Here is a 12,165-nt window from a genome sequence, read left to right as displayed (position 1 = left end):
CATGACCTACCCTGCCCTTCACTACCATGACCTCCCCTGCCCTTCACTACCATGACCTACCCTGCCCTTCACTACCCTGACCTACCCTGCCCTTCACTACCGTGACCTACCCTGCCCTTCACTACCGTGACCTCCCCTGCCCTTCACTACCGTGACCTCCCCTGCCCTTCACTACCATGACCTCCCCTGCCCTTCACTACCATGACCTCCCCTGCCCTTCACTACCATGACCTACCCTGCCCTTCACTACCATGACCTCCCCTGCCCTTCACTACCATGACCTCCCCTACCCTTCACTACCATGACCTACCTCTTTGGTGAAGGGGATGAGGATTGATAGTAGTATTTCCCCCGGCTTAATGGATGTCTTCTTGTAGCCAGTGAAGAAGCTGGGGTCCATCACTATCACCCCGGTTACTGTCTGTAGAGATCAGAGAAGATCTTTGCTAGTGCAATAGGTTAGTTTAGAAAGGGTTTTCTATATACCTATACGTATAACAAGAAAATTTGGCAAGTATGATATCTGGCGAATGAGCCATTTAAACCGACTTAGCGGTTTTTTAATTTAACATCCGTGGCAATACAGCAATGACATTGTGTCCACAGGAAAACTTTAATTTGGTGGTCTTCGGTTCAAATTTCCCAAATTTTGGTAACATCACTACCTTTGGTTGCTATGGTTAGCTTCACTCCGGCCGCTAACAGAGTTGGATTGAGGTCTGAGATTGGATTAGCGTTGCAGATATTTCCCCCAATACCCTGAGGGGACACAGTTACAGGATACAGAGTACCTTAGAGCCGGTTATTTTCTTACGTAGGAAATGTTCGTTTTTCGAGCATTAATACAAAAATTATAAACTGCAAAATTATTATGTGCAATAGGTTCTACGTCACTATTCTCAGCTGTACAAATATTTAGAATCCGAAATATGTAATTGGGTAGTTCATACGAAAATGTTCACCAACGAATATTACCCGCTATACGATATTAGGGAGGGGTACTGACCGACACATTCCTGATCTGTTGTCCTGCAAACCACCGCAGCATCTCCAGGAGAGCAGAGAATGTCCTCGTTTTGTTCTCTGTATAATATAATCTAAACACACCATTGGAAAGGTAATTCTGATCAGTTTTGAAATTGGACAATCTGAACACAAATTACGTTAGCACAGATAGAATGCATGTGTGCGGACGTTAGCATTAATTAGTAGAACGTCACAAAAATGCCACTTCATATAATCAAACCTGGTAGAGACTCCACTAGATGCTTGAGCTGTTCCTCCAGTCGGGTGAGTGTCACAGATGCTCCCACTGTCAGTCCCTCGTCAGTGACCGCCATCTTGTTGAGCTCAGGCACTTGAGAGCAGCTGATGAGAGTATCGTAGAAGGCCCCCTTAAATTTTACCTCCACGCCTGTGTGTATGTGTAGGGCAGTGGGTATGCGGCAGAAACAGGAGAATACACACAAACACAACATGAGCTACTGCATATCAAATCATTGTCATTACTGTAGTCTGTAGCAAGTATATAAAGTATACAGTAGGAATCAAATATCGCATAGTAAGAACGTTATTATAATACGCTTGCTAATACAGTACCTCACAGTCTCCTTGACAACCACTCACCTATCTCCGTGTTTCCAATGACCAACTTGCTCTGAGGGAACCTTGCTCTCAACACCAGCAACTGGTCCAGGGTCAAAGGTCGATACCATGACACCCTCGGCCCTTGATAGCCAATGGGATGAGAGGCTCCGTCCTGAGTGCTGGGGGAAAGGTGGGTTCCTGGGTGGGGTCAAGGGGTCGGAATTTGGAGGCATTAAAGAGGACAGAAGGACCTTTGATAGTCTTAATTCCATCAGAGCTTTTGACGTCCATACAGTATTTGGTAGCACCGCCACAGCAGCCAGTCTGTGGGGGGCATTGTGTGTGTGGGGTCAGTATGTGGGGGGTATGGTGTGTAGGGGGGGTCACAGGTGAAGCTCACCTGTGAGAAGGTTTTGAATCCCTCTAGGATGGGCCTGTACCCAGTACACCTGCACAGATTGCCTGAGGGGACACACACACACACTAGAGATACAGAGGTGACTTTGTACACATACGTACCTTCGAATGCTCCCTCAATCTGCTTCTCTGAGGGGGCGTGGCTGTTCCTGAGGAGAGTGTACATGGACATGACAAAACCGGGGGTGCAGAAGCCACACTGTCACCCATGGGCACGCGCTATACGCTCCTGCATGGGAGGAGAGGGGGAACATGTTGTGAGATATCGTAGTTGGAAGTAATAATTTCATCTGATATCTATGAGGAAAAGTGAGAAGTCTTTGAAAAGAATCAAAAGACTGCAAAACTGTTAGCAGGAAGGAATTAAGTGAATGCAAACTGACTTTGTATCGTATATGATCACCTGAACAGGATGAAGGAGATCGCGGGAGCTACCAATCCCCTCCACTGTGGTGACCGCCATACCATCCACAGAACAGAGGGGGGCAAGACAAGCGTTGACGGCAGCATGTGTAACCACGCCCTCTTGATACCAGGAGAGCATCACCGTACAGGCACCACACCCAAGCTTAGTACCTGTTAGGCGGACTAGAGGGACGGGGCGCTAAGGAAAGTACTCGTGCAATATACTCAATATACGCATACGCAGGTAATTTTGTTGGTACACATTTTTGTATAACTACATTTTACCCATTTTTAATAAATATTCGTACAGCTCAGGATAGTGACGTTGAATCTATTGTATGCGGTAGAATAATTTCGTAGTTTTAATTTTCGTATGATGCTCCTCAATACGAAATATACAATACAACATTTTGCATGAAAGAGGTTTACGAGGATACGCTGCGTTCTTAGGAAGTACAATAGAGTGGTCTCCGAGTCCGGGCTCTCCACAACAACCTGCACACACGGTGTATATATAATTATCATAATTAAAAATTAATTTAATGTGTATCCAGGATGCAATGCAGTTTAGCTAGCAGTATACTAGCATGCATACTTCACACTTTTCCTCCATTCACATAGAAGGAAATGCTTTCTTTGGCTCCCTCTAACTCAGCCATGATGCTCGCGATGGTTCATGTAATTAATATTAGGGAAGTGGGTAAAGAGAGAGTTATTACACTTTCCAGATTGTGGCAATGGACTCTGACGAATGGACCAACGGTAGATTACGTCATGAGGAGGCTGAGAGCCTGCAGGGTGGGTGGGGCTCACACACAAGCCCCATGCAGCATGCACACGTACACAGTACAGTGCTAGACGCTCAAGTATCCACTGCAGCATGTAGACTAGATCTACTGTTGATTGAAGCATAGATAGTAGAAGAAGTAAGGGAGTAGTCTCTTGAAACATGTCTGTCGATTCCTCTACTATATATCTATAATTGAAGCAACAATTTAAGAAAGGTATGGAACAGCTGGTCCAGGTCTCCTTGGTGTCGTCCTTTCACTCCCTACACAAAGTACAAGTGTTTAAACATTCTCGGTATGGCTCCGTTGGTATCAGGTAAACCTGAAAATGCATTCGTTGGTTATTAAAGTTCCTATTTCAGTGGGTGGACCAACGGGCTGGATAACAAGCAAGAAAATAGTTTACTTACATTGTACTTTGCATGGATTCTTTTTTATAGCCATATCCGAGCTCATTTAAAAGCTTGGTGTCTTCGTTGGCATCAGGAAAACCTGCTCGTTGGTCCATACAGGAGGCCGTTTCTGGAAACTAGGTGGACCAACGACAAGTAAAAAAATAGTTCACGCACTTTGAATGCATTCTGTGTTCCCCAGTTTGGTGTGATTATGAGCTCATTTCAAAGCTTGGTGTCTCCGTTGGCATCATTATAAACTGGAAATCCTGCTTGTTGGTCTATGAGGTTTCCTGTTTCTGGAAACTGGATGGACCAACGGCCTGGACAACAAGTAAAAAAATAGTTCGCGCACTTTGAATGTATTCTTTTAATGTGTTCTCCAGTTTGGTGTGATTATGAGCTCATTTCAAAGCTTGGTGTCTCCGTTGGCATCATTATAAACTGGAAATCCTGCTTGTTGGTCTATGAGGTTTCCTGTTTCTGGAAACTGGATAGACCAACGGCCTGGACGACAAGTAAAAAAATAGTTCGCGCACTTTGAATGTATTCTTTTAATGTGTTCTCCAGTTTGGTGTGATTATGAGCTCATTTCAAAGCTTGGTGTCTCCATTGCATCATTATAAACTGGAAATCCTGCTTGTTGGTCTATGAGGTTTCCTGTTTCTGGAAACTGGATGGACCAACGGCCTGGACGACAAGTAAAAAAATAGTTTGCACACTTAGAATGTATTCTTTTTAATGTGTTCTCCAGTTTGGTGTGAGCAAGCTTGCATGGTGTCTCCGTTGGCATCATTAAACTGGAAAACCTGCTCGTTGGTCCATATAAGGTTTCATGTTTCTGGAAACTGGGTGGACAATTAATGGCCTGAACGACAAGTAAGAAAATAGTTCACGCACTTTCTTTTAATGTGTTCCAGGTTGGTGTGAGCTTCAAAGCTTGCATGGTGTCTCCGTTGGCATCTTTAAACTAGAAAACCTGCTCGTTGGTCCATAAGATTTCCTGCTTCTGGAAACTAGGTGGACCAACGGCCTGGACGACAAGTAAGAAATAGTTCACGCAGCTTGAATGCAATGTGTTCCAGGTTGGTGTCAGCTCATTTCAAAGCTTAGTGTCTCTTGTTTGCATCAATTAAGGAAACTAGGTGGACCAACGGCCTGGATGACAAGTAAGAAAATAGTTCACACAGCTTGAGCATTCTTTTAATGTGTTCCTGCATAGTTGGTGTCAGAGCTTGGTGGCTCTCCGTTGGCATCATGCAGTTATACTAATAAACCTGGACGTTGGCCCATAACCTTTTCTGTTTTGGAAACTGGGTGGACCAACGGCCTGGACGACACTGACAGGTAAGAAAATAGTTCATGCAGCTTAGCTTGCATTCATTCTTTTATAGGTGGGTATCAGTTCATTTCAAATGCTGCATGCATGGTGGCTTTGTTGGAAACTCGAAAACCTGTTCCCTGCATGGTCTATCAGAATATCATATCCAGCCGGAAATTGGATAGACAACAGCCTATACGACAGGTAAGGTAATAAGTAACACACGACAGTCTGGTATGTACACTTTTACAGCTGTGATGATCACAATGATATCGACTAATTCAAGTCTATAATTATTAATTTTGTTTACACAATTTGTCAGACTACTGTCGTAAAAACTCATCATACAGCTGCATCTACAAACTCTATTATACATCAGACTGAATGAAAGCCTCACTGCGACTCTGTATGCTGAAATCTACAATGACATTTAAGGATTCTGTTTCCGTGTAGAGTAAGGTATAAGTTGTCACACTGAATTCACTTTCATATAGTGTTTATGAGAATTTCATTGTTCCCACGTATACATCATAATTATAGAGGCTGGCACTGGATTCTTGTTGCTGTCAATCTCCCAAAGAAAACGTACGTTATTATGCATGTGATTGAGTTTCTGGAGTCTAATTCGACCAGTACCCATACATGCATGTGAGCTCCTCATGGATGCATTATATTGTGTGATAGGATTACATGTTTTGTTGGTCTGTCAAAAAGGTTATTACTAATGTGAGTACAATTTTCCTTTTCTGTAGTGTCTATGTTCTTGACTCCCAGTCGCCAATTCTCTCACCTTTTACTGAGCAGGCAACATGCATGCACAAGACATTAATCAATTCTTAAGCATGTGCATTCGATCACCTGCAAAGATGGATATACAGTGTGTGAAGGTATATAATTTATAATAATTTATAGAGTGCACATGCATGCATGGGGTAATCATAAAAGTTAAATCATTGACTTGCTTAGTTGCCCCAAATGCAATTTTTTTGTCTTCTTGGATACTCCACGCACTCCTTGTTTCGTGATGGATTTTAGTTCACGAATGTTTATTGTATTAGGTGGCCGCTCAGGATGGAGTTGAATGTGGCATTCATGTGATACACAATAATTATTATGACAATAGTCAAGGTACGTGATGGTATATGTAAAAGCATTCGTGAGTATTTACACTAACACAATTGATCAGTTTTCTGGACTACCTGCATCAAAGCACCTGCAAAAGTCTGTAAACACTGCTGAATTACGTGGATTGATCCTGTTATCATGCTACTCCACTCAACAAAGGTAAAAAAAATGATTTTGGCTACTCCCTCATGTGTACCTATATACTGCAGCCAAAAGACATCTCACGGAGTCAGAAGGAGTAAAAGGGTTGCTAATACAGATCTGCAGGTGAGTACACCACACTGACACGCACTCATGATTGTGTTCATGCATTCACAAACGTTGATTGCTATGTACTTGTATAATGTGTATATGAGCATGCTTCAATGCATGCTGGTATATAAACTATACCGACATTGTCTACTATGCAATAGACTGATGATGATGCCAGTGTATCTGTTAAGAAGACGGCAAAATCGAAGCCTAAACTGCTATTTTTACTTAACATTAATTGTATAGCTCAGAATGTTTATTTTTTATTGTATATAATTATGTGCAATAATATAGTTACTAGTTTCCCTCATATAGTTTCTCATCTGTTATTCCCCCATGCATATAATATGATTGTGTTGTGTGTAATTTCTTCAATCACCCCTTATTGTAACGCATGCATGATAAGTCAGAACAAGTGACGCCACAATTTTAAATTCATGGTTGTAAAAACAAAAAGTGCATGACAAGACCATCATGCATGTGAGTACATTATACTTATAGTTTTTTCTGATTGTGATACCATAAATAAAATCCACAATGTGTGAGGAAATTTCTTTTATTCATATACGACAGTGACGATTTGATTCTCTTCAAGCATGAATTGCTTTGCTCTACCATCTGGCTGTTCAAGGCATCATTATTGTCTATAGGTGCTCATTTTGTAAGCAACACTGCATCCTGTATGATATATAAGTGCATGGTAATTAAAATCATATAATTATACTTAACATACAATTATTATATACCTGAATGATTTGGCCAATGGAAACGATCTACTAGACCTATAGAAACCGACTGTGCCTGAAAAAGGGGGGCTCTCTATTCAAGCAGTATTGGTGCAGGTTGCAACTATTGTCGTATATGATGACTTCAGGTGCTGCAGATACAAGGGCATATAATTATATTATGCAATTGCATGCCGGAAGAGTTCAAAAATAATCATCCCGATATATATAGCATTTATACCTAATGAGAATCGTTCATATAAGATAGTGAAAGGAATGTTGGGGGATTCCTGAACTTCCATCAGTTGGAATCCATAGCAAATTCCTATACAATATTGATGCAAATTAATGTACCATAATTATTACTAGAATGTTTTGCGAGCATCAAACATTTGCGAATTTTGCGAGGGTTGATCAATAAAATCCACAAAACCTAAAATATTAATTATTACTAGTAAATACTTGCCAGAACACAATAGTTAGATCGCAAAGGGTTAAATTTTCTGCTGATTTGGCTCATTCGCAAAGGTTTTTCACCTGCAAAATATTCTAGTAATACGGTAGAGGCGTAATAATTACAATTATCATGCATGCAGCATTACCATGCTGACAATACAGAGTAAATATCCCCGGTAGCAGTGATGGATGTCTTGAGCTTTTTTTTTGTACATATACAGAGGATTTAGAACTGTCAGCCTTATAAATCTTTCGTTTTCTTAGTGAAGGAAGCTTTGGAAAGTACGATATCATATCATCATCATTAATGTCAGTGTGGTCACCAGTACTAGACTCTGTGAAGTCTTGCGTAAATGGGGCTAATGATAATTCCACAAGCCTTTTTAGTATAGGCTGCAATGCTTCAGTGGGGTAAGAAGGAAGACATTCAATTAAAGTGAACAGTACTGGAGCTTCCTTTTGTAGAAAGGCCATCTTTTTTGCATTTGACTTCAAGGAGCCAGAAGACTCCATTTCCTTTAGCATTTTGTGCACTTCTTCTGTAGGTGGTACCAAAGCACACACAGGTGATGCTGAACTGAGAGCTTGCAGTAAATTAATCCAGTGCTTGCAACAGGAGACAGCTGTATCAGCCTCGTTGACTTCTTTAGCTATTGTGGTGATAAGTTTGACCAAACTTGGTGCGTGCAAATATAGTAATTCTAGAAGAGAAGTGAATTCATGCTGGCTTATACACTTCTTTGTAGTAAACATCTTCAGCTGCGTGCATGTAATTGTCTTGTTGTTGATGTATATCCGATCATGGAAACTAGTGTTGAAAGAAAATAAATACAGTAACTTTTCAGCTGTCCGCATGATCCTAAACTTATCACAACAATAATTGCTAAATAAGTAAAACAGCTTTCGCCACACTGTATATGATTACTATGATGAGAGGCATCTTCTACAAATGGATTCAAGTTTTGAATAAATCTGTGCATGCATGCTTGGCAAGGTATTTATTTTGTCTTAGCTCAGGGAGGACTATCATTATATATATAATCATTATATACAGTGGTTGATGACATGGGAAAATTTGCACTTATCTTCCAGTACAGCTGATAGGGGATGAGGTTTTATGAACTCCAGAACCGTTGAGTTGGGACTTCCAGGGCATAAGGTCTTTTCTGAATGCTAAACAAGTAGCATCCATGACAACAATGGGTGGACAATCTCCACACGCAGTGTACTGAAATCCTACTTGATAATCAATGTCTAACAGGTCAAGAAAGGCATACCACGACAACCGATAGTGATTGTATGTAAACACATATTATACTTATTAAACTGATCGCCGAATCCTGCATCTTCATGGTTTTTAACCAACACACAATACTGGGTATATATAGTTGTTCTGAAGAGGAAATGCATCGTTAATAGTCAAAGTGCACACACATGCAACATTAATTACCTTCCCAAAAGGAATTGATGCATAAAACCTCGCAGAACTTCATAGGATACCAGGAACTTGCCCATAGTCACTAATCCTACTAGTTGGCCATCAAATTCTTTACGTTTCTTACATCCTGAGCAATACCTAACATGCACTGTTTGGTCAATATAATAATTGTTATGGATTTATACTTCTAAAGCCACCTACCATTCGCATTGATAACTGTATTGAGCAGTATAATTTTGCTCCGTACAGATTCCTGCTTGTCTTCTTCATCTCGTGTAAGCGTACTGCACTCTTTACAATATGTGTCAACTGAGCCCAAAATAGAAGTGTTGTTTACAATGTTGAAGCGATCAGCTACAGTACATGCCAGTTGTTGAGACAATTCACTTGATAAATTGAACGGTATATACTGCTTGATGAAATTAAGGGACCGATACTGATGCATGCACATGCACTTGTCTATTCTGCTGCACACTAGACAGATCTTTTGCAATTTTATTGAGGCAGTCATGTTTATCCTCATCCGGGCTATTCAATGCTTTCTCGACAATATCCACATGTGAACTGTGCTGTTTATTGTACTTGCATGCATGTACAACAGTACAGACCCCTTAATTGTTTATCATCAATACGAACTTGTACAACACATGGCCACTATATCAGCTCTTGTACATACCGCCTGCCCAATAGAGCATACAACCTATAAATCATTATAATTATATAGTTGTGATTGGAGACGTACATGCATGCACAATAGTGTCCAACTTACCTCTGTGCCAACATTTATACTGTAGGAGGTGTCCTCCTTGTGAGGTTCGATATTCAAAGTATACGAATGATCTGAATGGGTATGAGGATAATTCATAAATATTAGCTGTGCATGCACTTTTAGAAGACATGTACCTGATAATTCTTGAGCTGATGTAATGTTGTGAATATTGTCAGTCTCTTGGATAATCAGTCTAGTTGGTTCGATGTGGATACATTCAGAGCCAACAATGCTTGTGAATGCATCATATGTGGAATCAACCGAAGTGGAGCAGCTATTTAGTAAGTGGCCACGTGCACTATCACAACTGCACCAGTATACCCACTGTATACCATCACTGAAGTGCAACCCACAGCGTGAGACGAAAAGAAACTCCATGCTCAGTGAAATTATAATAGATCAACAGACCAACCTACATGAATATAATTATACTTCATCTCTCTATAATTTTTATAATTATTATTATATGCATGCAATTATACGCACGAAAAAGATAATATACTTACATTCAAAGAGGAATCGATTCTATTGATTCCCTGTATAACAAACGACCGGAGAGAGTTGTCCAATGAGTTGAAAGCACGCTGTTCATGTACACTGATGAGATATGCAGACAGCAATGGCACTGGAATTCCAGACGGCTTTGTTTCTGACTTTGAAACATTATCCTGCAATGGCATGATTGTAGAGATCTAATGTTTGAGTTTGTACGATTACCTGTACTTTGTATCCGGCTTGACTTAGTGTCATATCATCAAAAGGCTCATTATGGCCCTCTTGGTCACTCCTGAATTGAGTTGACACGATTCCCTTTCCCTGAACAACTCGGTGCATTTTCTTGATCTGACCTACAAATTGAACAATATAATACACACTTGGGATTAATTTACTTCTTCGTGATCACTTAGCAATATAGGTTGTGGATGGTACCGTATATTGGAGGATAGTTCTTTCTATTGCAAACTGCGAATGCATAATTCGCAATCGAAATAAACGCAAAGAAAGAGCATGCGCATGCATTTCGCAATAGCAATCAGGCTTGTACATCAATATCGAATACCCCGCATTCATACCCATATAGATTTATACTAATTATGCTTTAATTCTCTTACTATAGGGTAGTGTTTCCTCTTCTTCTTTAACTTGTTTGAGCAAAATAAATATTTATCTTCGTTAGCCTCTCGAATCTATTTCCATGAGTGGCTTATAACTGGATCATATAGGCCTTCTATAATTGATGACGTGTTTTATTGCCACGAGCTAGTGCATTTGTACATAGCACATGCACAATGATAGCTATACATTATTATAGCGACTCACTACATCAGTGTTGCAGATGTTGCATGAATGAATAGGAATCACCCATGCAGTGATACCCAACCAATTATACTGATTACTCATATACATGTCATTGGATACAATATATATATATAATTATATATATAGATATACATGGGTATATATATAATATACCCATGCACGGCAAATATCGTCATGGTCAATGTTGCTAGATTAAGAAAATCGATTCAGGATCATAGGCCTTCTATAATGATGACGATATGATTGATGGATGTTATAGAGGTCTGGGATAATTATATTTATTGTTCACCCAAAAATAGCAATATATATAGATAGGAGAAGTATCAATTTCAGCCCCACTACGCCCCGTGTATGTATGTCGGGGTTTAGTGGGGATTTGATTTGCATCAATATCCTGGGAGCCTGGGTGAAATCAAATCGCCTCTTTCCCTCCCATATACCCCCACTTAATAACCTCGGGATTTGACTATACACGCGTGCATGTGCTATACACTTCTCTCCATGGATATTGCTGTTGTAAGTTTGTATACTAAGGAAGTCAAATTCTCACCCTATATCCCGCACCTCAGGGTTACCAAAACCCCACTATGTCCTACAGGGGGAGGGGGGGCAGTGGGGACTGACATGGATCGGTGCATAATTCACTGGTGCATGGTATCACTATTTTTATATATAGATCTAGGACTGAGGCTCAATATCACTGTTGCTCACCGAGAATTCAAAGTCATCTTGTTCATTGCCTGTGGCAGCCTGCTCTTCATTACATTATACAGCCTAAGTCTAGAATTAAGCTGATGTACATATTCAGAAAGATCAGAGTTCATTAGATGTCATAATCAGCACCGCAGCCAGGTTTAAATCAACCACATCAAAATTAATAGCAAAGTTTATGCAACAACACCCACACACATCATGTATTCAAAAGATAGAGCTGTTCAACATTTTGAATGGTGTCTAACCACAGGATGTCAGGTCCCACACTGAGGCAGTATGCACTGTATGTAATAGTAGTCAACAACTGGAGAAACATAATTATTTTCTTACCTGTCGTCCTGGCCCTTTAATTGGTCCATCGAATTTCCAGGAATAATTTTTATGATACTTATACGATGGGGACCCATGCAGTTATCTTGTTTAATTGATGCCAATGGAGCCACCAAACTTGGAAAG

The 12,165-nt window shown here is 40.4% G+C and overlaps 2 long non-coding RNA genes and 1 pseudogene across 8 annotated transcripts; 1 reads left to right on the top strand and 2 right to left on the bottom strand.

Moving 5' to 3' along the window:
• Nucleotides 1-659: 659 nt before the first annotated feature.
• LOC135342200 (xanthine dehydrogenase-like) lies at nucleotides 660-3,141 on the bottom strand (annotated as a pseudogene).
• Nucleotides 3,142-3,244: 103 nt separating this feature from the next.
• On the top strand, nucleotides 3,245-6,998 carry LOC135342232 (uncharacterized). Of its 5 annotated transcripts, none has more exons than XR_010396796.1 (14): nucleotides 3,245-3,513; nucleotides 3,560-3,923; nucleotides 3,976-4,107; nucleotides 4,160-4,290; nucleotides 4,344-4,633; nucleotides 4,812-4,936; nucleotides 5,067-5,114; nucleotides 5,261-5,369; nucleotides 5,451-5,495; nucleotides 5,663-5,797; nucleotides 5,969-6,038; nucleotides 6,097-6,194; nucleotides 6,245-6,302; nucleotides 6,449-6,617. It is a non-coding gene; the product is annotated as an uncharacterized LOC135342232 (long non-coding RNA). The 5 variants fall into 5 exon arrangements; XR_010396795.1 differs by having other exon boundaries at nucleotides 3,245-3,745; nucleotides 3,792-3,923; nucleotides 6,449-6,615; XR_010396798.1 differs by having other exon boundaries at nucleotides 3,245-3,923; nucleotides 4,344-4,468; nucleotides 4,510-4,633; nucleotides 6,449-6,614.
• LOC135342235 (uncharacterized) lies at nucleotides 6,700-11,811 on the bottom strand. Of its 3 annotated transcripts, none has more exons than XR_010396801.1 (11): nucleotides 11,707-11,811; nucleotides 10,393-10,523; nucleotides 10,182-10,343; nucleotides 9,810-10,087; nucleotides 9,676-9,746; nucleotides 9,108-9,606; nucleotides 8,919-9,054; nucleotides 7,615-8,861; nucleotides 7,254-7,337; nucleotides 7,034-7,164; nucleotides 6,700-6,965 (listed from the first exon to the last, which is right to left on the bottom strand). It is a non-coding gene; the product is annotated as an uncharacterized LOC135342235 (long non-coding RNA). The 3 variants fall into 3 exon arrangements; XR_010396800.1 differs by lacking the exon at nucleotides 11,707-11,811 and adding an exon at nucleotides 10,788-10,895; XR_010396802.1 differs by lacking the exon at nucleotides 11,707-11,811 and adding an exon at nucleotides 10,788-10,895 and having other exon boundaries at nucleotides 9,108-9,260.
• Between the last annotated feature and the right edge of the window lie 354 nt (nucleotides 11,812-12,165).

This window comes from Halichondria panicea, chromosome 10, assembly GCF_963675165.1.
Source record: "Halichondria panicea chromosome 10, odHalPani1.1, whole genome shotgun sequence".
Classification (NCBI taxonomy): Eukaryota; Metazoa; Porifera; class Demospongiae; order Suberitida; family Halichondriidae; genus Halichondria; species Halichondria panicea.
The sequence above is the reverse complement of the archived record's forward strand: the minus strand, read 5'-3'. Positions and strand labels throughout refer to the sequence as shown.